Source organism: Podarcis gaigeae, assembly GCF_964106915.1.
Source record: "Podarcis gaigeae genome assembly, chromosome: W".
In the NCBI taxonomy this organism is placed as follows: Eukaryota; Metazoa; Chordata; class Lepidosauria; order Squamata; family Lacertidae; genus Podarcis; species Podarcis gaigeae.
Genome location: NC_139695.1, coordinates 29,227,967 through 29,254,775, shown reverse-complemented (window position 1 = coordinate 29,254,775; position 26,809 = coordinate 29,227,967). Strand labels below are relative to the sequence as shown.

At 52.1% G+C, this 26,809-nt stretch overlaps 1 long non-coding RNA gene across 1 annotated transcript in view; it reads right to left on the bottom strand.

Moving 5' to 3' along the window:
• Positions 1 to 2,936: 2,936 nt before the first annotated feature.
• Positions 2,937 to 26,809, bottom strand: part of LOC310836093 — a 382,060-nt gene continuing 358,187 nt past the window's right edge. The window contains exon 2 of the long non-coding RNA XR_014559856.1: positions 2,937 to 3,053. This is a non-coding gene — a long non-coding RNA (uncharacterized lncRNA). The remainder of the gene's footprint in view (positions 3,054 to 26,809) is intronic.

Genomic DNA, 26,809 nt, shown 5'->3' with positions numbered 1-26,809 from the left:
TGTGTAGATTCTCCTCTGCAGCTAGCTTGAGCATAAGCCTAATGCTCTCATACCTCACGGTGGGTGAGTAGGTCTCGTGATAGTCTTCACCTGGTATTTGTGCAAAACCTCTGGCTACCAATCTGGCTTTGTGTCTGACTATCTTGCCATTTTGATCAGTCTTCGCTTTGAAGACCCATTTGCTTCCAAGCAGTTTCATTCCTGGAACTACTGGAACTAGGTCCCATGTTTTGTTCCTTTCTAAGGAATCAAGCTCAGCCTTCATGGCATTTAACCATGGCTCAGCTTCCTTTGAATCCAAATCCTGGATTTCTTGGAAACTTGAAGGTTCAAATACCTTCTTGGAGCTTTTAACAGCTGCTACTGCTGTCTTAGCAAATTCATCAGCAAATCTCTTTGGAGGTCTGCCTTTTGTGGCTCTTTGTGACCTGCGAATTAGCCTTAAGTCCTCAACACTCTCCTCTTCCTTCTTAGGAGAAAAGTGGCCTATTGTGAACAATGGTTCTTCCAATTCTTGATCAGAGCTTTCAGAGGGTCGCATAGAGGCTTTTGCACTCTTGAAATCCTCTGAATCATCCGATTCAGTTTCAAACTCAGAATCAGAACCTTCATCAGTGGGTGTGGGTTGTTGCGGTTGCTTTTGACTATCCTCAGTCTCATCACTGTCATCAGGATAACATTGGAAAATTCCCACATTCTCCCCCCACTTGGCATTGTACTCAACACTTCTTGTGAGCTTAATTGTCTTAGAGTCAGTCATCATTATTCTGTAAGACCCTTTCTGATAACCTAGAAAGATGCCATGCAATCCACGCTTGTCTAACTTGGAGCTTTGTGGTGAGTGAACCCACATGTCAGAACCAAAAATTTTCATGTGTTTGATGTATGGTTTCTTGCCAAACATCTTCTCATAGGGGGTACAACCAATCGCTGAAGATAACCTGCGATTATAACTGTAAACAAAACACGAGAGAGATTCAGCCGAATAACTCTCTGGAAGATTGGCATCATGCAGCAAGGTTTTTAACCCTTGAAGCAATGTCTGATTTGCCCTCTCGCAAAGTCCATTCTGCCATGGCGAGCGAGGACTAGACAAATCGTGTTGAATTCCTTTCTCAGTCAGAAAAGCTTCAAACTGCTGAGAAGTGAATTCCCCCCCCCGCGATCAGTGAAAAGAATTTTTATCTTCTTGCCATGCACATTTTCCAACCAAGCACAGAATTCCTTGAACCTAGGAAAAGCCTCTGATTTCTGCTTGAGATTATACACATAAATATACCTGGAAAATGCATCAATGAGAACCATGAAGTACCTGTTTCCACCCAAAGAGGGCGCTAGTGGTCCAACCAAATCAGCATGAACAACCTGGTATGGTTCTGTAGCTTGCCTACTAGACACCTTACCTTTCGCAGCCATTTTCACCTTGTTTGCTGCGCATGCCTTGCACTTCATGTGGTACCTGCAGGGTTTAATAGTCATACCTTCAACCAAGGCAGGCATTTTAGATACTGCCTCAAAATTCAAATGACCAAATTTTCGGTGAAAATCATGAATACATCCTGCATGCAAACTTTTGTTAGTACCTGCAATGCAACACGTTTCATCCTGCACAACATCATCAAAATACAAAACATACAAACGATCAACATATTCAGCATGCAATACATAATCATTTTTCTTTGTGATGATGCACCTTTTGTTTTTAAAGGAAACGTCAATTTTCCACTCATTCAGCTGTCCAACGCTGAGCAGATTATGCTTGGCATCCGGTACATAAAGCACATCCTGTATTGATAAGTCCAAACTGTGAAGAACAACAGTTCCATAGCCTTTACTGGGGATTGTGTGGTCATCCGCCTGGTGAATCGCACCTTCCTGCGGTGTAAAAGACACGAACAGTCGCTTATCGTTGCACATGTGATGCGTTGCAGCCGAATCAACAACGAAGAAAGATCTAGACGTCTTCTGGACCTCTGCAACCTTTGGAGTGAAGCGTGAGACCATTGCCTTGTGCTGCGTTGTCCTGGACACCGGACCTTTGCCTTTGCCTTGGCCTTTTCCACGCGATGAGCTTTCGCTGCGCTGCTCTGTCTTGGCCCTGGGATATCTGCATTCCCTCTTCATATGGCCTAGACGTCCACACGAGTAGCATTTTACTGCCTTCAAAGCTTTGGCGCCATCTGGTGGTTCCACTGCACTATGGGATGACGTCTGTGAAGACTCCCCCTTGCCCATGCAGCTAGCACCCTGGCGGTCTGCTTCATTCTGAATCACGGCAGTATCACAGGCAACTGTGTGTTGAGCATTTGGCTGATTGGCATCAAATTCCCCACTTGCCTCAGCCAGCCTTCTGCAGCTAGCCATCATGACTCTGGCATTAGCCTTCTGCGTCATCTCTGCTGCTTTAAATCAGGCGGCTTTATACAAGCTGCGTCTTTGTACAGCTGCTTCATTCCAAAAGCAAGTTCAAAACAGCCTCTGCCTGTGAGCCTGTGCCACTCTGCTTAACTGCAGCTGCTTCAAACCTCATTCCAAAGGCAAGTTCAAAAGTGCTTTCTCTCTGCTGCCTTAAATCAAGCTGTGTCACTGTTTTCTGCAGCTGCTTTATTCCAAAAGCACTTTTAAAAGTTACTTTCGATTTCCCCAGCATAGGAGCTTGTTCCTTTGAGCCTTTGCCTGTGCCCGGCAAAACGGCCATAAAAGTTCAAAGTCCAGCCATAAAGCCATTAATTAGAAGCTGGCAGGCTGCCTGGAGCAGTAGCACATACCTCATCAATCATTTTGAGGCGCAGAGCAGATACCGTCCGATCCGTCCCTCTACATTCCGATCCTTTGCCGGCACTCCGATTCGACTTCTGCGCGTTTTTCTGGGCCCCATAACCAATTATTGTTGATTGCAGTGTCCCGTGCACAGCGGAATGATGAGGAGTACGTGCACATACTCTATATTGCTTTATTTACACTTCAAAGCTGGTAGGTTACAGAAAAACATCTTGCCTCTGCCGGAGCAGAGAAAACATCCTCTCTCCTCTAAAGCACGGAGAGAACAACAACTGAACTGCGAAGAACAGTGAAAAAACAGGAAACCAGTGTACGTCACATCCAGTCTCCCTTTCCCGTGTGAAAACCCAACAGCAACCGACTGTGGAATGTAAACACCTGTCTCGTGACAAGCACTTCGCTGCACAGTGAAAGAGAGCAGAAACCAACAGGGGCAACTTATCATTTTATTGATTTTCCATAACAACAACTAAAAAGGCGGACAATCTTGCAAAGGAGTGTTGCCATTTAAACTGCTGGTGTGATGTAGGAACCCGAACAAAGAGAAGGAACCAGCTACCCAGAGTCTGCTTCCGATAGCCCTTGTTCTCCACCTCCCTCTATCCTAATCAGCCGCAAACAAGAGTTCAGATTTGAAAGCCTTGTTATCACCTCATTCCCTTCAATTAGCCAGCTGCTCTGGCAGATGACATCAGTTCCTTCCCGCTCCCAATATTCCTTTGGGCTGGGAAGGGCTCATCTTTTCTGGGCCTCTTCTCCCCCTCAGGAAGGGGTGCTTGGCTCCTGGCCTGTGAAATGCGCTCAAAATGTAAAGATGCCTTCTTTCCAGGGAGCCAAGGGAGAAGGGGGGAATTTGAAATACCTCCCAAACTTCCCACGTCAGAGATGCAGGAGTTGCGTCACCTCCAACTTCCTCAGGGATGAAGCAGCTACGAAAAACAAAGCATCCCACCTGGGCACGGTTTCTGAGAGAGCAACAGCAGAAGACCCAGACTCTGGCAAGATGAGCATTTGCCCAGTGGATTCTGGCCGCTCCATGAGGGCAGACAGGGGATGGCTGCGGTGGCCGCCAGCCCCTTCCCACGCCATCTCAGATACAGAACACATTTGCTCTGCCACTCCTTGGCTCTGGCGCCACCTACTGTTGGCCTCCTTGCCTTCCACCCTCCCAGTCCCAATGAGCACCATCCACCCCTGGTCCAGAGGCGCAGAGCAGTAGTTAGGTGATCTTGCGCCCCGGCAGAACCGTCCAGATGGCGCCCCCAGCCAGGGACAAGTTAGCTCTTCTTTCTGCCTCTCTTCCACCCCACCCCCCAACCATTCAATTCACCCTGGAAGTACAAGTATCAAAAAGTACAATGTTAGATAGACTAGGAGTTATTGTGTAAAGATAATAGGAGATAGAGAAAGGTACAATGACAATATATGCTAAGAAATGTGTAACCCAAATTATTACTTCGAATGATTTTCGGGCAAGCTAAAGGAAGCCTCGAAAGGGAAGATTAGGTAACTTTGTTGATGTGAAAATTATAATTTTGTGTATCTTCTTTTTATCTTTCTTTTCCGTTTTATTGTTATTTGTCTGTGTAATACTCTTTTTTTGTTTATCTGTGTCTTAGTTCCTATTTCTTTTAAGGAATGAAGCAATAAAAAGAATTTTCAAAAAAAAAAAAAAAGTACAATGTTAGAGATTTCCCCCCACCCCATAGCAATATAATTGGATTCAGCTAGCTGGTCAGTCTACTTTCGGTTTCACTCCTGGCTCCTGGCAGATAGCAGAGGAAGCGAACCAATAGTCACTGTCAGAGCCGCCCCTAGGTCCCAGCTCACAAAGGACCAACGCCCGGCTGTAGTTATTTACAAAAGTCTTTATTGAAGTTCAGTTTCCATTTCAAAGCCGGAGCGTGCGGCTCTACGTCTTAAAGTCTAGACTGGCGAAGTTCCGTCTGAGTCTCCTCCCCCCTGACACCAGTTTAAGACCCTAGCCTTGCTCCACCTCTTCCTTAGCTCCTTCCTCCTCTGGGCCCTCCTGCCCGCTGGGGTTTCCTCCTTTCTGGACTCTTCTGACGCTGACCCCCCTGATTCTTGCCCCTCCTTCCGGCGGGCTTTAGGACCTGGTTCCCTATCCGGGCTACCTGCTGTGCCGCTCGCCTGTACATTTGAACTTGGCGCGCGCGCGTAGCCGGTAACCTTCCTCTCGACCATTCCCTCGCTCTCCGATGGAGGCGTGGTCAACCCTGACTCATCTTCTCTCGCTGGTGGTGAATACGCTGGCCCTGATACCTGGGACTCTTCCCCCCCACTACGCTCTGGAGGGGAAGCTGGTCTTGATTTCCAACTGCTGCTCTGGGAGTCCCCGCTGGCCCCTTGCTTCTGGGGTGTCCCCCTTGGGGCCCCCCTTGCCCTGGCCATCGGCGCCCCCTTCTGTGAATCTTCCGATTCACTGGAGAGGCTCATGGAATCTCTCGGGCTACTGTCCTCTTCTCCTACGCTCCCCTCGGATTGCTCCCCCTCGCTCTCCATCTCCTCCCCTCCCTGCGCTCCCGCTGCGTCCCTGACATCCATCCCCCCCTCGAAGCCCCCCCTTCCCCTCTCTCCCTCTTCTGGCGTGGGTTCCGGGTGCTCCAATGCTGTGGGGGTGAGTGCTGGATACAGTTCTTCCCCCCTGGCATGCTGCCAGTCCGTGACGGGCACATCGACGTCGATCTCCTCCGCTTCCATTTCTGTGCAGGTGTGCTCGAACCCAGGGTCCTCCCCCAACCCGTCCATGCCCTCCTGTCCCCCCATCTCCTCGGGTGAGGCTGTGTGCCAGGGCCCCCTTAACAGTTCCCTGCGCCACTCCTCCTCGGGTTGAGTGTCCCACCAATAAGAGCGGTCCGTGCCAAAGCCTGAGATCGACCCCTCCGGCGAGGTAGTCTCTGGCGCCGTTTCTTCCGCTGAGGAGAACCCCTGAAACGTGCTGGCTGAGAGTGTGGGTGTGAAAAGATATTCATCAAAATAATCTGCCGGCATGGGTCTGTGTGGGAAAAGTGCATGGAACATGTCTTTGAGGAATTGCTCCTCCACGGCATAGTCCGGTACCCACCTGTTGGTGCTGGCTGGGGTGTCCTCCCTGGCGAGTAGATATTCAATCCCTTCCTCCCCCCATCTCGAGTCCAAAATCTCTGTGGCCTCGTTGAGTGGCTCCACACTCGGCGACCCCCCCTTCGTGGGCGCGTCCCTGAGCGGGTCTGGTGCTGTCTCTGGCGCCTGAAACCTGTGAGGTGCCTTGTAGGGCGTGAGCACTGATCTATGAAAGACCGGGTGCATTCTGGATCCCTCCGGGAGTGTCAACCGGAAGGCCACTGGATTGATCTGTGCCTCGACTTGGTAAGGCCCTAGCTGCTTGTGTCCGAGCTTTTTCTTTGCTAACGATCTGGCCGGTACTGCCTGGGCTGCCAACCAGACCCAGTCTCCCACCTGTATGTCTTCCCCAACTCTCCTGTGTCTGTCTGCCTGCATTTTGTATGCGTGTTTTGCTAGTTCTAACTGCCTCCGGAGTTGCTCGTGGACCTCCTGTAACTCCGTTGCCAAGGCCTCTGCTCCCTGCGGCTCCCCCTCCCTCACTTTCTCTAAACCCGGGAAGGTTCTGGGATGCCGCCCATTGTTGGCGAAGAACGGTGTTACCCCCGTGGACACGTGCTTCGTGTTGTTGTAGGCGAACTCGGCCAGCGGTAGGTAGTCCACCCATGTCGAAGGCTGCTGATTCGCGTAGCATCTCAGGTACTGCTGCATGATGGCGTTGACCCTCTCCGCTTGTCCGTTGGTCTGCGGGTGTCTTGCCGACGCTAGGTTGATCTTGACGTTCAGGATGCCCATCAACCTCTGCCAGAAGTTCGAGATGAACTGGCGCCCCCGGTCGGACAGGATAGACCGTGGTAGACCGTGCACCTTGAACACGTGGTCTATGAACAGTTTGGCGGTCTGTTCCGCTGTGGCCACCTTCGCGCAAGGAATGAAGTGGGCCATCTTGGTGAACATGTCCACGACCACGAGTACTGCTGTTTTGCCCCGGGAACTGGGCAGATCCGTGACAAAGTCCAGGGCCACCCTCTCCCACGGTTCGAGCGGTATCTGTAGCGGTTCCAGCAGTCCCGCCGGCGGCCTGTGTACTGGCTTGGCCCTTTGGCATGTGTCGCACCTCGTGACGTAATCCGCGACTTCCCCCCTCATCTTGGGCCACCAAAAGTCTCTGGCTACTAAGTCCACCGTTTTGTCTTTGCCGAAGTGCCCAGCGCTGGGCGCGTCGTGTAACTGCTGCAGTACTTTCGCTCGGAGGTCGTCTCCTGGCACGTAGAGGGCCCCTTTTCTGAGGAGCAGTCCGTCGCGTATCTGGAACTCGTCGTCCTTCGCTGTGCCGCTGCGCACCTCCTCCATCTTGGCTCGTGCGAAGGAGTCCGTCTGCAGCGCGCGACGTACCGCGTCCAGGTCCACTGTGGCTGAGGCGCATGCCCACGCTTTCGGTGCGAAAATGTGCTTGGCCGCCGCCGGTGCCTCTTCCTCGAGATACTGCGGTTTCCTGGATAGCGCATCCGTCATGATGTTGTTGTCTCCCGGGATGTATTCTATCCTGAAGTTGAAATCTGCAAAGAACTCTGCCCAGCGGATGTGTCTCTGGTTCAGGAACCGCGCTGTGCGCCAGTACTCCAGGTTCTTATGGTCCGTGCGGACCTGCACTGTGTGTTTGGCTCCGATGAGAAAGTGCCGCCACGCCTTGAAGCCTGCGTGAATTGCCAGCAACTCCCTGTCCCAGATGGTGTAGTTCTGCTCCGACTTGCTGAGTTTTCTGGAGTAGAAAGCACACGGCCTCCAGTCCCCTTGCGGGTCTCGCTGCAACAGGACTGCCCCCACGGCTCTGTCTGAAGCGTCCGTTTCAACCCTCATGGGTTTGCTAGGGTTTTCGTGCAGCAGCTGCTCTTCGGACGCGAAGAGACGCTTGAGTGTCTGAAAGTACCGCTCCGCCTGCTCCGTCCAGATGAACTTCTTCTTCTTGGAGCTGAGGGTGTCCGTGATGGCCGCCGTTTGCATGGCGAACCCCTTGATGAACTTGCGATAAAAGTTGGCAAATCCGACGAACTTCTGGACCTCCTTCCCTGACAGTCACGTTCATCTGTACTGGCTCAGTATGCCCTATTCTGACAGATGCTGCCTTTCATATTCACGCCCAAGAGCCTTTCCGCTCCAGAGATCTGGGGCTGAACCCGGGATCTGCACGCCAAGGCTGGAGTAAGAAAGAGCCCTTGCCAGCTGGCCACGTTGGGCGCCTGCCTGGAGAGTGGAAGCCGGGGGTTGGAGGGACATCGTGCTGCTCCTGGCAACCCCCACCCAACCCGACGTCCTCCTCCGCCTGAATCCCGCTTCCCCTGGGACGCACTTCCCATCCTGGAGCGGCTGGGGTGGTAGCGCTCCCCACCCCCCTTTCCAGACTCTCCTTGTTCTTCTTCTTCATGCCTCGGGTGTTTTCCTGAGTGTATCTTCAGAACAACCCTCTGTGAGGGAGGCTAAGCTGGCCCAAGGACTGGCCCAAGGTAGCTCAGCCAAGTTGCCAAGGCCAGCATTTAAGACCACGCACCCTTTCCCCTCAGATGATAAAGCCGGGATGAGTCATGCTAGCAGCCCGTGGCCTTGATGGGCTTTGAGGCAGCCCGGCCCCCTTCTCTGCAAGCAGGCTGCCTCCGGGGAGGAGCAGCACTTTTCTGACGGGACAGAAGCGCCCGACTTCCCCCTCCCACTTGCCGCCCGCCCCAGTCTTTCTCCTGCGGCTCAGTTTAGCGGCTCATCCCAGGTGGGAATTCGGGTGGCGCTGCTTGCAGAAGGAGAAGCGGCTGGCGCTAGCGGACACTCCCATTGTTCTTCTCAGGTAGGAGTTCTGGGATCCAGATGAACGTTTTACCAAAAAGCATGGAATGACTACTGATTTCCCATTTAAAGGAAGGCAAAACAACCTAAGTTTGGTGGACAGGTGAAAAAAACCACGAATTACATTTAAAGTTCTGTGAGATGCAAAGGAAAGCTTGCTTTTTAAACTTGCATTTTACAGCTTGGTGCGGTTAACGGAATGGGGATATTGAGAAAGAAGAGACTTGGAATTAGAAGGTTAGGAGTTAAGGTAAGTGTCAGGGGTTCAGAAGGAGAGACACAGGAGGGGGAGCAAATGGAGAGTGAGGAGGAGGAGTCCGAGGGGGGTGGAGGCAGTGACAGTGGAAAGAGTTACTCCACAAGCCTCTCCAGCGAATCGGAGGACTCACAGAAGGGAGCGCCAATGGCCAGAGCGAGGGGGGTTCCAGGGGGGAAGCCCCAGGAGGAAGGGGCTAGCGGGGAGTCCCTGAGCAGCAGTTGGAAGTCAGGACCAGCTTCCCCACCAGAGCGCAGTGGGGAGGGGGAGTCCCAGGAATCGGGACCAGTGTCCTCACCACCAGCGGGAGGAGAGGAGTCAGGTTTGGCAACACCCACATCGGGAAGCGGGGAAACGGTCAGGAGGAAGGTTACCGGCTGGGCGCGCGCGCCAAGTTCAAATGTACAGGCGAGCGGCACAGCAGGGAGCCCGGGAAGGGAGCCAGGTCCTAAAGCCCGCCGGAAGGAAGGGCAGGACTCCGGAGGCTCAGCGTCAGAGGAGTCCAGGAAGGAGGAAACCCCAGAGGGCAGAAGGACCCAGCGAAGGAAAGAACAGCGCAGGAGGTGGAGCCGGGCTAGGATCTTAAACTGGTGTGGGAGGAGCAGTGAGTCAGAGGGGACTTAGCCGGTCTAGAGTCAAGACGTGGGGCGGCACGCCCAGAGCTTGGAAATGGAAACTAAACTTCAATAAAGACTTTTGTACATTACATCCACCGGGCGTTGGTCCTCTGTGAGCTGGGACCTAGAGGCAGTCCTGACAGTAAGGTTACCAGATTTTTTTCCCAAAGAATCTGTGGACACTTTTTTCCCCCCAAAAGAGAAACAAATGTTTTTTTTAAAAAATCATTTTTTTAAAAAAATGAGAAGTAATACCTCCTCTGTCGCGTGGCCTTCCTCTGGGCCCCAGCCTGATCTCTTGGAGTGCTAGCTGCCCTGGAGTAGGCTCGGGTCGGGCCTGGGCTCGGCCCCGTGTCCTTGCCCTCCTGGTGCTCTCCTACCTCTCTTTGTCAGTGGCCGCAAGGTCGGGGCTCCCCTCTTTTTTCTCCTTCCTCTTTCTCTCTCTTCCTTCTCCTTCTCCTTTCCTCCTTCTCCCTGGGTTGGCTCTGGGGTTTTTACTGGCCCTGGAGCGCCACTGGGCAGTCGGCCACGTGGCCGGGCGCTCTCGCTCCCACCTTGATTTGGGTCCTGGGGGGGTGTCAGCGGTTCCCCCAGTTGACGCGCCGGGCACCCCTGGTTCTGTGGGATGTAAACACAGGAGCAGTCAGTGACAACATTCCTAAAGTGTACATGTTAGAACATGGGGAGGGATGTCAGTCCAAGAAGCAGGTAAACTTCCTGGGGACGGACTTCCTTCGCATGTGACCAGAGGTGGGTGTGGCCTCACCTGTGCAGGTAAATGATAAAAGCACAGGGCAGGCAGCCATCTCTCTCTCTGCCATCTTCCTTTGATGAGGAAACATCTAAGGATGCTCTCTTGGCTCCCAGCCAAGAGAGGAGATAAGGACTATCTTGCTACAAGATAGATTCTAAATGTATTTTACCTTTTCAAGCTGTGTGCCTTCTGGGATCATATTGTGAACAGAACGTGAGTAAACTCTTTTATACTTTTATAAAAACTGTGTTGTGTCTTGTATTTTAAGAGGGAACAAAGGGGAAATTACCAGAGTAATTATTATAGAGGTTCTAGCGAACCTGTGCACACGTTACCGTTGTGAACTTAAAGGGGAATGTTTATAAACTCTGCTGATATTTTGGGAACTTGTTAGCACAAGTTGGATAAGGATATAATTAGTCAATATATCCTCTCCTGCACCCCTGAACATTCCCACAAAGGGTTAGTGGCCCCAGTATTGCATATTTCTGCATATTTTTGAAGGATTGCGTTGGATTGTGATTTTGAGTTGAGTAGTATTTTTCTGAGTTAACTTCCTGGTAAGCACATGGTCCTTTGTTCCATTGTGCAGTGGGGATTAAGCAACCCCCCCTTCCCTCAGAGTTCACAGTGACCCAAGGCAGTGAAGAACTGTTTTGAATTTTGAGATTTTTGATTTTAAAATTTTGAGAAATTTTGAAGAATTTTCAAATTTTTGGATTTTAAGATCGCTAGAGCAGCTTTTGATAGTGATGCAAAGCTAGGAATGCCTGTGCTGAATGAACACAATTTCATACACTGGAAGCAGTGCTTGATAGCATGTTTAGATTATAAGCACATTTTGGAAGCTTTAAAGCCTCAGCCTTCAGGAACAACTGAGGGAGATTTAGCCAAGATAAGTGCTTGGAAATGCATGAACAGCGAAGCTAGACACATAATTTTGAGTGGACTTCATGATGAGCAGCTATCATTAATAAATAGTACAGATGATGCATCTCAAATCTTAAGAGATATTGAGCACGTGTATGGAGAATCTAGCATAAACTGCTTCAGAAACTTGGTGTGTAAATTAACCAGATTGAGGATGAATTCAAAAGAGGAATTCACAGAGCACATCAACAAGTTTACTGAGATTATTCAAAGCATTGATCTGACTCCCAAAGCTTTTGATGAAGATACAAAGATAGCATTTTTGTTATTGTCAGGGGCTCAGGAGCAGAAGCACAGGAAATGGAGAGCGAAGGGGAAGAATCTGAGGGCAGCATAGGAGAAGACGACAGTGGCCCGAGAGATTCCATGAGACTCTCCAGCGAATCGGAAGATTCACAGAAGGGGGCGCCGATGGCCAGGGCAAGGGGGGGTCCCAGGGGGGACGCGCCAGGAGCAAGGGGCCAGCGGTGACTCCCAGAGCAGCGGCTGGAGATCAGGACCAGCTTCCCCACCAGAGCGTAGTGGGGGGGAAGAATCCCAGGTATCAGGGCCAGCGTCTCCTCCAGGAGGGAGAGAAGATGAGTTAGGGCTGACCACGCCTCCATCGGGGAGCGAGGGAACGGTCAAAAGGAAGGTTGCCGACTGGGCGCGTGCGCCAAGTTCAAATGTTCAGGCGAGCGGCACAGCAGGTAGCCCGGATAGGGAACCAGGTCCTAAAGCCCGCCGGAAGGTGGGGAGTGAATCCGGGGACTCAGCGTCAGAAGAGTCCAGAAAGGGTGAGACCCCAGCGGGCAGGAGGGCCCAGAGGAGGAAGGAGCTAAGGAAGAGGTGGAGCAAGGCTAGAGTCTTAAACTGGTGTGGAAGGGGAGGAGATTCAGACGGAGCTTCGGCGGTCTAGGGTTTAAAACGTAGAGTTGCGCGCTACGGCTTTGAAATGGAAACTGAACTTCAATAAAGACTTTTGTATATAACGACGACCTGGCGTTGGTCCTCTGTGAGCTGGGACCTTGGGGCAGCTCTGACAGTAAGCTCCGTCTCACATAAAACCTTCGCAGCGTGAGTTGATGCAGCGAGGGGCAAAGCTTGGTGTTTTGCAAGCTCACGAAGATAGGGAAGGATGGATACAGAGGAGAAAATGACAGCCCTGCAAGAAGCAGTCACGAGGCTTTCCATGGAAGTAGCAGCATCCAGAAAGAGAGAGGAGGAAGCAGCCGCGTTCTGCCAGGATCTGCAAACCAGGTTGGAAATTTTGAGCAAGCAGGGGCGGCCAGGTGCCAAGCCGGAGGGGATTGGCCTCGGAAAGAGGGGGGGCAGCCTCGTGTCTCATTTCGATGGGAGCCTGCAGCAGTATCCTAACTTCAGAGTAGACGTAGTGTTCGCGCTCAAGTTGCTTCAGAAAGACTTTAGAGATGAGGAGGAGAAAGTAGGCTTCATACTAACTCATCTGCATGGGGAAGCTAAAGCGTGGCTGCGCAATCTTTGGCGCGACAATGATCCCGCCCTCCAAAATTCAGATGCCTTTATTAAGGCTATGGACGCTTGTTTTCAATCTGCAGTGGATGTGGACGTTGCCAGGAGGGAAATGCATGGACTGAAACAGGGCAAAGCCACTGTGAGACAATATCACTCCCGCCTTTTTGCGTTGGTTAATGCGCTGGGATGGGAAAAGAACTCAGCGGCTGTCCGAGACCTGTTCTGGGAGGGGCTGAATGGGGCTGTGAAAGATGAAATTGCGAGGGGGGAGAGACCCCAGAGCACTAAGGAAGTCGTCCAAAGAGCGCTGGCGATCGGGGTGCGTCTGGAAGAACGCCCTTAGAGCAAGGATGAAGGACGTTGGGGACGCACACCAGCCAGATCACCTCCTTCCTTTCCCAGAGAGACAGCGCGCGCCCAGTCCACGCCTCCACTGGGAGGGGGAGAAGAGCCAATGGAGATAGGTGGTGCCAGGGCTCAGACAGCAACCAGAGCCCAAACACCAGGAGCAGTCAAGGCGAAGCCTCCTAGAGGGAGCAGGAAGTGTTACATCTGCGACAGTGCTCAGCACATGGCGAAAGAGTGTCCCCAGAGGCTCCACAAGCACACTGCAGCCTCAGCAACAGTAAAGGAAGCAGTTCAACAGGGGGAACAACTGCAGGGAAACGGAGTCTGGCTGGAGACAGAGGCACTGGGGCCCAGCCAGGCGAGTCAGTGAAGCAGTCCCCAGGGATCTTACAGCCCACAGACCCCCTCCCGCCCAAACCAGTGGTGCAACTCACTGCATCACTCCAGCTCCCCAATGGACTCACCATGGAAGTCCCTATTACCATTGACTCTGGCAGTAATGCAGACTTTATAGGAGGGGATTTCGTCACGCAACATCGCATAGCGCTTTTACCAGCCACTATGCCCCTGAACGTCGTCACGGTTGATGGAAGGGAGCTACTCGGAGGACAGGTGGTACAGCAAACGCCGCCTATGGTGATGCAGCTTGACTAATTGGTTTACGACCCCAATTAGGTGCAGTTTATAGCGGTCCGGCACGCTCCTCAGCCAAGCAGCGCCGATCTGCGTCTCTCCGGTTTCGCCTTGCAGAGTAAAACACAGTGGAAAAAACTGTTGCTTGTTTCTTAGATCCAGGCAAACACATCAAGCACTTGTGTGTCCATTTATTAGCCTTTTATTACAGCAGAAAAATAACAAAACGACATCTCTCAGACAGACACTCCCAGACTTCTAGCACTCATGGCTATGGCTGCTGTCTCTCTCGAAGACACAGAGACAAGTAAGGAAAAAACTCCTCCCACCTTCCAAATCACACGTCAGAATGGACAGACGTCACACAGAACTCATTAACCCTCTGAGTTCTGCAAACCCTAACACCCCCTCTTCTGTCCATTTCTGAGGTGACTTGGGTGTTTATCCTGACAGACCTTTTGTCCAGCGTCTTCCTGGCACTCTTGCCAGGCACCTGTGAAACCTCCTCACAACTCTCAAATTCGCATTGTGCGAAACCAACCCACACCCCTGTGGCCTGATACCTCTCAGGTGGAATGCCCTTCGTTGTCCGACTGGACCGCCTGGGCACAAACTCAGGTGTTTCCTCTGACTCACTGCGGCCAGTAGGTGTGTCCTCTGCATCACGGGATTCCCCCTCTGACTTAAAACGTCTTCGAATTCTCTGCATTACGCTAACAGGAGAACTAGGCTCACTCTTGGGCTCTCTTTTTACAACTTGTGGAGATGCCCCATTCTGTTCTTGACCTTGGTCAGTGACCTGATCGTCATCAGCAGACTCAGCCTCTCCTTCCTCCTCATCAGAACCTTCCTGCTCTGAATCAGAAAGACATTCTGAGAGAACATCATGCCTGGCAGGAGTCTTTGACTTTTCATCCTGCTCATAGAATTCAGCGTGTTTACTGATCAGTAGCTTACTCTGATCACCTGCTGGGTACGCAAACCTCCATGCTTTAGAAACCGGCTCATACCCACAGAAGATCATTTTCTGGAACTTGGGTCCACCTGGCCCTCGCAAAGCCTTAGGCACCGGCACAGATGCGGCTGACCCAAAAGGACGCAGAAAATGAATCTGGGGTTTCCTGCCGTGCAACATGAAAAAAGGTGTGTCACCTACCACTAAATTGTAGGTTCAATTCCAGGTGAAACTCACATACTTAATTGCCTCCATCCAAAAACTTGGAGGTAACCCAGAGTCTGACAGCATCACCTGTGCAGCCTTAACCAGAGCCTCACTTCTGAGCTCTGCCACCCCCCTCTCTTGAGGAGAAGTCACCTTGTGACGTATCCCTTTCTGGTGAAAGAACTTCTGCAAAGCAGACCCATTAACTTTGCACCTCTGTCACTAGTGACTGCTTGCACTTTGGTGGAGAACCTTAGTTCCACCTCCTCAACCCAACTTTTAATCAGCTGTGCTGCATCTTCCTTGGATTTGAGAGCATGAGTCCAGGAGTTCTGCGAAAAATCATCCTGCGTCGTTAGCAGAAATCTGGCCCCTCCCAGACTTGGCTCCTCCATGGGACCCAACAGATCTATGTGAACAAGCTCAAAAGGTTTTGTGGTTAACCTCTCCACCCTGGGATAACTGCACCCTTTTACCTTTGCCTTTTCGCAAGCCTTACAACGTAGGGTCCTTCCACATTCCCTAATTTTACAGCCTCTGGTGTACTCTGATAACACCTGGATTTCTTCAAGAGAACTATGAGCTGTCTTCTTGTGCCAAACACACGCACATGAAACATGAGTGGGAACTGTAGCACGCAGGGCTTGTGTTCTCTCAACCTTCCCCTCACCCTCCAGAGGCGTTTTAAGAATGAAGAGATCATTCTGCCCCTTTTTAACTCTGACCAGCTGCTTCCCTCCTTTGTAGATTGTACAAGCATCATTTTCAAAATAAACCTTAAACCCCTTTTTTAACAAATAAGGGACAGATAAAATACAGTGATGCATCCCTGGTACAGTGCAAACCTCCAACTGCTCCTGCAAAACAGAAAGAAAGATTTTTGCAACATTAGTTACATTTCTTTTTCCCCCATCTGCAAACAGAACAGTTTTCCCAGCTGGAATTGCCTTGCAATTCCACATCTCGACAGCAGGGGTCTCTGGAACCAGATTGCGATTTGCTCCTGAATCGATGACAAAGCATAGCTCAGTGTCTCTGTCAGAGCTGTCTTTCAACATCGCCATAGCAACAAAAGTCTCGCTGCCCCCTCCCTCTGGGCGTCTGCAGCTGTTCTCTCTGGTTGCCACGTCAACCAACTCCCCCTTGTTCAGGACCCTGTCAGCTTCAGTAGAAGCAACTTCCTTCGTTGTCTTGGAGACCGGACTGGTCTCTGCGTTCCCACGCAACTTTGAAGGGCTTATCTGGACTTTTCGCAGGTGGCTGGCCTTGAAGCGTCTAGCTCTCCGCAGCTTCAAAGAACCCAGCTGACGACGAAAACAACTTTTGGTTGCCTTTGGAAAACAAGGCATTTCTGAGCTTCCACCGCTCACTGCCCCCCCCCCCCACTGCTCTCAGGGCTCCCAGGACGTTTTCCTGCACCCCCTCTGGTGGGTAAAGGGCTCCCAACGCTTGGCTTCTGGCCTGGCTCCTCACACAGGCACGGTGCAGCATTAGTACAGCTGCCAGCAATAGTCCCTTCGTCCCCCTCTGGGGGCTCACAGCTTCCCTCAGCTGTGTGTTGACTCTCAAGAATGTGCCCAGCGCCATCTTGCCTCTCCCCTTCTGATGCAGCCGTGTCTAGGCTCTGGCGTTCCACTCCTGCTTCACAAGCCTCACGGAGTGCTAGCCATGCAGCCTCAGGCCTCTCAGCATCTAGGACAATAGGCTTCAGCGCATCACTTACATTCTCCGCCAGGAAAGCTAGCACACACTCTTCAGCTTCACTCAGCTCTACAGCTGCCCCAGCCACTTTCTGTAGTGGCTGGACTGCCTCCCAAAGGTTTTCTCCGACCAGGGAAAGTTCTACGCGGAGGCTCCACGTCCACCAGCCTTCACGCGTCAGCTTTTCACATGGCAGCTTAAGCTTAAAGCCATGCTTCTGGAACTGCGCCATCTTCTCCCCCAGTGCCCCAGCTTACTCACGTTGAAGCAGCCTCCGGCACCTGTCTCGCTCTCAGCTCCTCTGCCTCTCAGCATCAGGCAAAACTCAGCGTCTTTCAGCCAGCTGCTCTGCCTCAGAACGCAGACCTCCGCTTTCGGTAGCGTCTTCCCAGCTGACCCAGCCGACTTCAAAGCACACTTCGCAACAGTTTTATAACGGTAATTAGGTCCATAACCTGTTAGATAATTAAGCTTGACTAATTGGTTTACGGGACGCAGGTGGCGCTGTGGGTAAAAGCCTCAGAGCCTAGGGCTTGCCGATCGAAAGGTCGGCGGTTCGAATCCCCGCGGCGGGGTGCGCTCCCGTTGCTCGGTCCCAGCGCCTGCCAACCTAGCAGTTCGAAAGCACCCTCGGGTGCAAGTAGATAAATAGGGACCGCTTACTGGCGGGAAAGTAAACGGCGTTTCCGTGTGCAGCTCTGGCTCACCAGAGCAGCGATGTCACACTGGCCATGTGACACGGAAGTGTCTTCGGACAGCGCTGGCCCCTGGCCTCTTGAGTGAGATGGGCGCACAACCCCAGAGTCTGGCAAGACTGGCCCGTACGGGCAGGGGTACCTTTACCTTTACCTAATTGGTTTACGACCCCAATTAGGTGCAGTTTATAGCGGTCCGGCACGCTCCTCAGCCAAGCAGCGCCGATCTGCGTCTCTCCGGTTTCGCCTTGCAGAGTAAAACACAGCGGGAAAAACTGTTGCTTGTTTCTTAGATCCAGGCAAACACATCAAGTCCTTGTGTGTCCATTTATTAGCCTTTTATTACAGCAGAAAAATAACAAAACGACATCCCTCAGACAGACACTCCCGGACTTCTAGCACTCATGGCTATGGCTGCAGTCTCTCTCGAAGACACAGAGACAAGGAAAAAACTCCTCCCACCTTCCAAATCACACGTCAGAATGGACAGACGTCACACAGAACTCATTAACCCTCTGAGTTCTGCAAACCCTAACAGGTACCAGCGTCAATTGACCTTCTGCTCCTCCTACTGCGCAGAACACTGCATCCTGACCAGCCAGGAAGATGAGGGGAAAGAGGATGAACCACAGCTACACTTGGGCATGCTGCAAGCGGTACCTGACAAGTACAAGGCGTTTTTGGAGGTCTTCTGCGAGAAGGAAGCGGACAAGCTGCCTCCCCACAGGCCCTACGACTGCAAGATTGACCTCCTGCCGGGGGCGACGCTGCCGACTGGAAAACTGTATTCCATGTCTGAAGACGAACTGCAGGAACTCAGGGAGTTCATAGATCACAACTTGAAGCGGGGATTCATCCAAGAATCCAAAGCAGTGGGGGGCAGTCCAGTGTTTTTTGTGAAGAAAAAAGACACGCCCCAAAAGAGGCTTGTAGTTGATTACCGGGTCATAAATTCGAGGACGAAGCCCATGGCATTCCCCATGCCCAAGATCGACGACCTGCTGGCGACGGTGAGGAAGGGTCGCATCTTCACCAAGTTGGATCTGCGAGGGGCGTACAACCTTATACGCATGAGGGAAGGCGACGAGTGGAAAACAGCCATGTTTACGCCGTTGGGCACCTATGAATACAGAGTTATGCCGTTTGGCTTGCAAAATGGCTCCCACTGTTTCCAAGCCTTCATGCACCACGTGTTAGCGGGTCTTCTCTACAAGAAGTGCGTCTGCTTCCTGGACGACATTCTGATCTTCTCGGAATCACAGGAGGCTCACGAGAAGGACGTCAAGGAAGTTCTGCAGAGACTACGGGAGCACAGACTTTACGCCAAACTGGAGAAGTGCCAGTTCGACATGACGGAGGTGGATTTCCTGGGCTACAAGCTGTCCGACAAGGGACTCGCCATGGACAGCACCAAGGTCCGCTCGGTGTTGGACTGGAAGAGCCCGCGCAATCGGAAGGAGGTCCAGAAGTTCCTCGGCTTCGCCAACTTTTATCGCAAGTTCATCAACGGGTTCGCGATGCAGACAGCGGCCATCACGGACACCCTCAGCTCCAAGAAGAAGAAATTCGTCTCGACGGACCAAGCGGAGCAGTCCTTTCAGAGACTCAAGCGTCTCTTCGCGTCCGAAGAACAGCTGCTAAACGTCAACCCCAGCCGACCAATGAGGGTTGAAACGGACGCCTCGGACAGAGCCGTGGGGGCGGTCCTGTTGCAGCAAGATCCGCAAGGGGACTGGAGGCCGTGTGCTTTCTACTCCAGGAAACTCAGCAAGTCGGAGCATAACTACACCATCTGGGACAGGGAGTTGCTGGCCATTCATGCAGCCTTCAAGGCGTGGTGGCACTTCCTCATCGGAGCCAAACAAACAGTGCAGGTCCGCACGGACCATAAGAACCTGGAGTACTGGCGCACAGCGCAGTTCCTGAACTAGAGACACATCCGCTGGGCGGAGTTCTTTGCGGATTTCGACTTCAGGATAGAATACATCCCGGGAGACAACAACGTCATGGCGGACGCGCTATACAGGAAGCCGCAGTATCTCGAAGAAGCGGCACCGGTGGCGGCCAAACACATTTTCGCACCGAAAGCGTGGGCATGCGCTTCAGCCACCGTGGACCTGGACGCGGTACGTCGCGTGCTGCAGGCGGATTCCTTCGCACAATCCAAGATGGAGGAGGTGCGAAGAGGCACAGCGAAGGATGACGAGTTTCAGATATGCGACGGACTGCTCATCCGCAAAGGGGCCCTCTACGTGCCAAGACGAACTCCGAGCGAAAGTACTGCAGCAGTTACACGATGCGCCCAGCGCTGGGCACTTCGGCAAGGACAAGACGGCGGAATTAGTAGCCAGAGATTTTTGGTGGCCCAAGATGAGGGGAGAAGTCGCAGAGTACGTTACTAGGTGTGACACATGCCAAAGGGCCAAGCCAGTACACAGGCCGCCGGCGGGACTGCTGGAACCGCTACAGACGCCGCTCGAACCGTGGGAGAGAGTGGCCCTGGACTTTGTCACAGATCTGCCCAGCTCGCGGGGCAAGACGGCGGTACTCATGGTTGTAGACATGTTCACCAAGATGGCCCACTTCATTCCTTGTGCGAAGGTGGCCACGGCGGAACAGACCGCCAAACTGTTCATAGACCACGTGTTCAAAGTGCACGGCTTACCGCGGTCCATCCTGTCTGACCGGGGTCGCCAGTTCATTTCGAACTTCTGGCAGAAGCTGCTGGGCATCCTGAACGTCAAGATCAACTTACCGTCGGCACGGCACCCGCAGACCAACGGACAAGCGGAGAGGGTCAACGCCATCATGCAGCAGTACCTGAGATGCTACGCGAATCAACAGCCCTCGACCTGGGTGGACTACCTACCGCTGGCCGAGTTTGCCTACAACAACACGAAGCACGTGTCCACGGGGGTGACACCGTTCTTCACCAATAATGGGCAGCATCCCAGAACCTTCCCGGGATTAGAAAGAGTGGGGGAAGGGGAGCCACAGGGAGCAGAGGCCTTGGCAGCGGAGCTACAGGAGGTCCATGAGCAACTCCGACGGCAGTTGGAGTTAGCAAAGCACGCCTACAAAATGCAGGCAGACAAACACAGGAGAGTTGGGGAAGACATCCAGGTGGGGGACTGGGTCTGGTTAGCAGCCCAGGCAGTGCCGGCCAGATCGTTAGCTAAGAAGAAGCTCGGACACAAGCAGCTAGGGCCTTATCGAGTCAAGGCACAGATCAATCCAGTAGCCTTCCGGTTGACACTCCCGGAGGGTTCCAGAATGCATCCGGTCTTTCATAGATCAGTGCTCACACCCTACAAGGCACCCCACAGGTTTCAGGCGCCAGGGAACGCACCGGACCCACTCAGCGAGGCGCCCACGAAGGGGGGGTCACCGAGAGCAGAGCCACCCCGGCAAGCGACAACAGGTGGGTTCCTTACTATGCGGTGGAGGAGCACTACCTCAAAGACGAGTTTCATGCACTCTTCCCACACAGACCCATGCCGGCAGATTATTTCGATGAATATCTTTTCACACCCACACTCTCAGCCAGCACGTTCCAGGGGTTCTCATCAGCTGAGGAAACGGCGCCAGAGACTACCTCCCCAGAGGGATCAATCTCAGGGTTTGGCACAGACCGCTCTTATTGGTGGGACAATCAATCGGAGGTGGGGTGGAGCAGGGAACTGCCGGGAGGGCCCTTGCACGCAACGTCACACGAGGCAACAGGGGGAGAGACGGACATGGACGTGTTGGGGGAGGATCCTGGTTTCGAGCACACCTGCAGAGAAATGGAAGCAGAGGAGATCGACGTCGACGAGCCCGTCACGGCCTGGCAGGATCCAGCCGGCTGGCTGCACACCAGGGGGGATGAACTGTATCCTGCACTCACCCCCACAACACTGGAGCACCCGGAACCCACACCAGAAGAGGGAGAGGGGGGAAGGGGGGGCTTCGAGGGGGGGATGGATGTCAGGGGCTCAGGAGCAGAAGCACAGGAAATGGAGAGCGAAGGGGAAGTATCTGAGGGCAGCATAGGAGAAGACGACAGTGGCCCGAGAGATTCCATGAGCCTCTCCAGTGAATCGGAAGATTCACAGAAGGGGGCGCCGATGGCCAGGGCAAGGGGGGTCCCAGGGGGGACGCGTCAGGAGCAAGGGGCCAGCGGTGACTCCCAGAGCAGCGGCTGGAGATCAGGACCAGCTTCCCCACCAGAGCGTAGTGGGGGGGAAGAATCCCAGGTATCAGGGCCAGCGTCTCCTCCAGGAGGGAGAGAAGATGAGTTAGGGCTGACCACGCCTCCATTGGGGAGCGAGGGAACGGTCAAAAGGAAGGTTGCCGACTGGGCGCGCGCGCCAAGTTCAAATATACAGGCGAGCAGCACAGCAGGTAGCCCGGATAGGGAACCAGGTCCTAAAGCCCGCCGGAAGGTGGGGAGTGAATCCGGGGACTCAGCGTCAGAAGAATCCAGAAAGGGTGAGACCCCAGCGGGCAGGAGGGCCCAGAGGAGGAAGGAGCTAAGGAAGAGGTGGAGCAAGGCTAGAGTCTTAAACTGGTGTGGAAGGGGAGGAGATTCAGACGGAGCTTCGGCGGTCTAGGGTTTAAGACGTAGAGCTGCGCGCTACGGCTTTGAAATGGAAACTGAACTTCAATAAAGACTTTTGTATATAACGACGACCTGGCGTTGGTCCTCTGTGAGCTGGGACCTTGGGGCAGCTCTGACAGTTATCATCACTTGGACCACGCTTTAGCGCATTTGTAAGTTTGATGGATCATAGACAAGGTCTGACTTTTAAAAACTTGATTGGTTATTTAAAAGAAGAATGCAGAGATAGAGCTGAATCTCCAGTGAGAAATGCTAGAAGCAAAGACAGCAGTTATGCATCTAGGCAATGTACAAAGTCCAAAGAGATGCCTAAGAAAGTGATTTGTTTCAATTGTAACAAAGAAGGACACATTGCAGGGCTCCTAAAGCAAAGAAACCCCACCCCTTTCAGCCAAAAGTGGAAAAGAAGGGGGAATGTGAATGCACATGGCTACTGCAAGAAAGGAATTTAACTGTCCAGAATCGTGAAAATAGACGTAATAAATGGATAATTTATTCTGGAGCGAGCTCGCACTTTTCATATAAAAAGGACTATTTTAATGAGATAAATGATGAAGAAGGATCTGAAATTGAGATTGCAGATGGCAACTTTGTTAAAGCAAAAGGTGCAGGTTCCATGAGTCTGAAATGTAATATAAACAATGAATGCATTGAGAACACAATCTCTAGAGTTTTGTATGTTCCAGAGCTGAGCTGCAATTTAATCAGCGTGTCCACTTTGGACAAGAAAGGTTTCCAGATCACATTTGGAAATGGAGAATGCAAGGTGACTAAAAATGGCGAAGTGGTTGCTCAAGCAAAGCTAATCAATGGTGTATATGAGATTGATCTTTCAGAGAACCAGTCTGCAAAAGTGGCAAATTCCATCCAGAAGGATGAGGCAGATCTGGACCTATGGCACAGAAGGCTTGGACATAGAGACACCAACGTCATTCTGGATCTACAGAAAAGAGAACTTGTAAGAGGTTTGCAGGTAAAGCAGAGCAACAAAGCTCCAGCAAAGTGCGTAAGCTGTATTACTGAGAAGGCTGTAAAACCTTCATTTCCACGTTGTGCAGAACAAAGAAGCAACAAAGTGCTTGACATAGTGCACACTGACATATGTGGACCTATGAATGTTCCCTCACTGGGAAAGAATAGATATATTTTAATATTTCTGGATGACTTTTCAAGATTTTGTGTTGTATATTTCCTCAAAGAGAAGAGTGAGACAGTGGACAAGCTCCAGGAGTACATTGCCATGGTCAAGAACAAATTCCAGAGAGCTCCAGCTGTGCTAATGAGCGACAATGGAGGTGAGTTCTGCTCAAATGAAATGTAGGCTCTCCTGGCCAAGGAAGGAATTGCACACGTAACCACAATTCCTTACACACCACAGCAGAATGCCATAGCTGAGAGAAAGATTAGATCCATTATGGATATGACAAGGTGCATGCTAAAGGATGCATGTTTGCCACAGAAGCTGTGGGCCGAAGGAGTGTACACGTTGGTCTATTTGCAGAATAGACTGCCAACAAAAGGAGCAGAGCGCACACCATTTGAACTTTGGCATGGGAAAGCTCCCAGTCTGTCGCACATATGTGTGTTTGGAAGTCCGTGTTACTTCCACGTGCCCAAGGAACACAGACACAAGCTTGACTCCAGGGCAAAAGCAGGTATCCTTGTGGGATATGCCTCTGGAGGCAAAGGATACAGAATTATGGACTTACAAACTGGTAAGACAAATGCATACCATGCAGTTTATTTTGATGAATATGGGAAAGTAGACACTAAAAACACTGTTGTGGATTCTTCACACGAAAGCTCATACCAAGAACTAACTTAGTTGGTCTTTAAGGTGCTACTGGAAGGAATTTTTTTTGTTTTGACTATGGCAGACCAACACGGCTACCTATCTGTACCTGTAAGTTCTGATTCTCTTCACACCCCCTCTCGTCTCTCATTCAAAGGGAAACTGTGAACACACATTTACAGATCTCTGAAAGTTCAACCCCCTTTCCATTGCCTTTCGCCCCTCCCTGGCATTTTTCTCAGGCAACTGTTGAACCTACTCAAAACTCCCAGGTTCGCACTGTGCGAAACCAATCCACGCACTGGTGGCCTGAAACCTCTCAGGTGGAACTCCCTTCATGGTGCGAGTGGACCGTCTGAGCACAAACTCAGGTGCTCCTTCTGACCCACTGGGGCCAGCAAGTGTGTCCTCTACATCAGAAGACTCCCCCTCTGACCTAGTGCGTCTTCGGGCTTTCTGTACTATGCTAACAGGAGACGAAGGCTCACTCTTGGGCTCTCTTTTAACAACCTGTGGAGATGCCCAACCCTGTTCTTGACCCTATTCAGAGACCTGGTCCTCATCAACAGGTTCAGCTTCTGCCTCTCCTTCCTCCTCAGAATCAGACAGACATTCTGAGAGAACATCAGGACTAGCATGGATCCTTGACCAACCATTCTGCTCACAGAACTCAGCACGTTTACTGATCAGAAGCTTGGTCTGATCACCTTCTGGATATGCAAACCTCCACCCCTTTGTCGCAGGTTCATACCCACAGAAGATCATTTTCTGGAACCTCGGGCCACCTTGCTTGCATTGAGCCTTTGGCACCGTCACCTAGGCCTGTGACCCGAACACACGGAAGAAATGCAGCTTCGGCTTCTCTCCGTGGAGCATGGAAAATGGGGTGTCACCTACCACTGAATTGTAGGACCTGTTCATCGTGAAATTGGCCGCCCTCCAAGCTTCACTCCAAAAACTCTGAGGCAAACCGGAGTCACACAGTAAAACATCTGTAGCTTGAGCCAGAGCTTCACTTCTGAGCTCTGCCACGCCCCTCTCCTGAGGAGCCATCACCTTGTGACGTATTCCCTTCTGACGAAAGAAACTGTGCAGAGCAGACCCAGTAAACCCTGCACCTCGGTCACTCTTGAACCCCTGCACTTTGGTGGAGAACCGTAGTTCCACTTCCACAGCCCAATCTTTGATCAGTTGTGCTGCCTCGCTTTTCGTTCTCAGCAAGAAGGACCAGCCATTCTGGCTAAAATCATCTGTCAGTGTCAGCACATACCTGGCCCCGCCCAGACTTGGCTTTGGCATGGGCCCAAAAAGCTCTGTGTGCACAAGCTCAAAAGGTTTTGTGGTTACCCTCTCCACCCTGGGATAACTGCACCCTTTTACCTTTGCCTTTCTGCACGCCCTACAATCTAGGGATTGGTCACATGGTCTCATTCTGCACCCTACTGTGTACTGTGGTAACCTTTGGATACCTTTCAAAGAGCCATGTGACATTCTTTTGTGCCACAAGCAAGCACATGAATCATGAGTGGGAACGTTTGCACACTTTGCCTGTGCTCCCTCAGCATTCCCCTCACCCTCCAGAGGTGTCTCTAAAACGAAGAGATTGTTCTGGCATTCAACACTGACGAGCTGTCTTCCATCCCTGGAAATAGAACAGACATTATTTTCAAAGCAAACCTTGTACCCCTGCTTCAAGAGACAAGGAACAGACAAAAGACATTGTTTCATCCCAGGCACAATACACACTTCCAACTCCGCCTGCAAGAAAGTAACATAAACATTTGCCACGTTAGGTAGAGGCTTTTGTGACCCACCAGCAAATACAACTGTATTCCCAGCTGGAACAGCTCTGCAGTTCCACATCTCGAAAGCAGGTCTCACTGTTATCAGGTGATGGCTGGCTCCACTGTCGATTACCCAGCGCATCATTCTCTCCTCACTGGAGTTGTCCTTGAGCATTGCCATAGCAACAAACGTCTCGCTGCCCCCGTCCTTGGGGTCTCTGCAGATGTCCCCTCTGGTTGTCACGGCAACAGACTCCCCCCGGCAGGAATACTTGCCCACGACCTTCACAGCTTCCGTAGATGCAACTGTTCCAGTTGCCTTGGAAACCGGACTTGTCTCCGCGTTCCCACACAGCTCTGTAGCTCTTATCTGGACTTGTCGCAGATGGCTGGCCTTGAAGCTTTTAGCTCTTTTCAGCTTCCCAGGCTCCGACTCACGACGTAAACAACTCTTGGCTGCCTTTGGAAAATGAGGCTTCTCTGAGCTTTCACCGCTCACTGCCCCCCCACTGCTCCCAGGGCTCCCAGGACGTTTTCCTGCACCCCCTCTGGTGGGTAAAGGGCCCCCAACACTTGGCCTCTCTCCTGGCTCCTTACACAGGCACGTTGCAGCACCCATACAACTGCCAGGCTCACCAGCAGCAACAGTCCCTTCGTCCCCCCATGGGGGCTCCCAGCTCCTCCCAGCTGTGTGTTGGTTCTCAAGAATGTGCCCAGCGCCATCTTGCCTCTCCCCTTCGGATGCAGCCACATCTTGACCCTTGCTTCCCACCCCAGCTTCACAAGCCTCACGGAGTGCCAGCCAAGCAGCCTCAGGCCTTTTAGCATCCAGGACAACTGGCTTCAGATGAGCATTCACATTCTCTGCCAAAAAAGCAAGCACATGCTTCTCTGCTTCACTTAGCTCTGCAGCCATTTCAACATCTGCTTTCTCAGCTGCCTTCTGTGGGGGCTGGACTACGTCCCACAGCTGTGCCGCGACGAGCCACAGCTCTGCTTGAAAGCTCCACTCCAACCAACTTTGGCTACTCAGCTTCTCACATGGCAGCTTAAGCCCAAAGCCATCTTCTTGGGACTGAGCCATCTCTCCCCCGGGGCTGAGCCTACTCACATAACAGCAGCTCCTCCAGCTCCCGGTCCTTGGAGATCCGATTTCTCCCAGCTAGCTCCTCTGCCTTCAAACATTAGGCAGGACTCAAGCTGGCTCCAGGTTCTACTCTCAGCTGGCTTCCACACACACCGGCACAACTTGGCAACAGCTTCAAAGCTTTGCTGACCTCTCCATAACCTGTGCTTTTTGGATGGAGTCCAGACGCTTCCCCTGCCGCTCTGCTCCCCACTGCGCACCCAGGGATAGCTCTCCGTGGACTCCCTGTAGCAGAGTT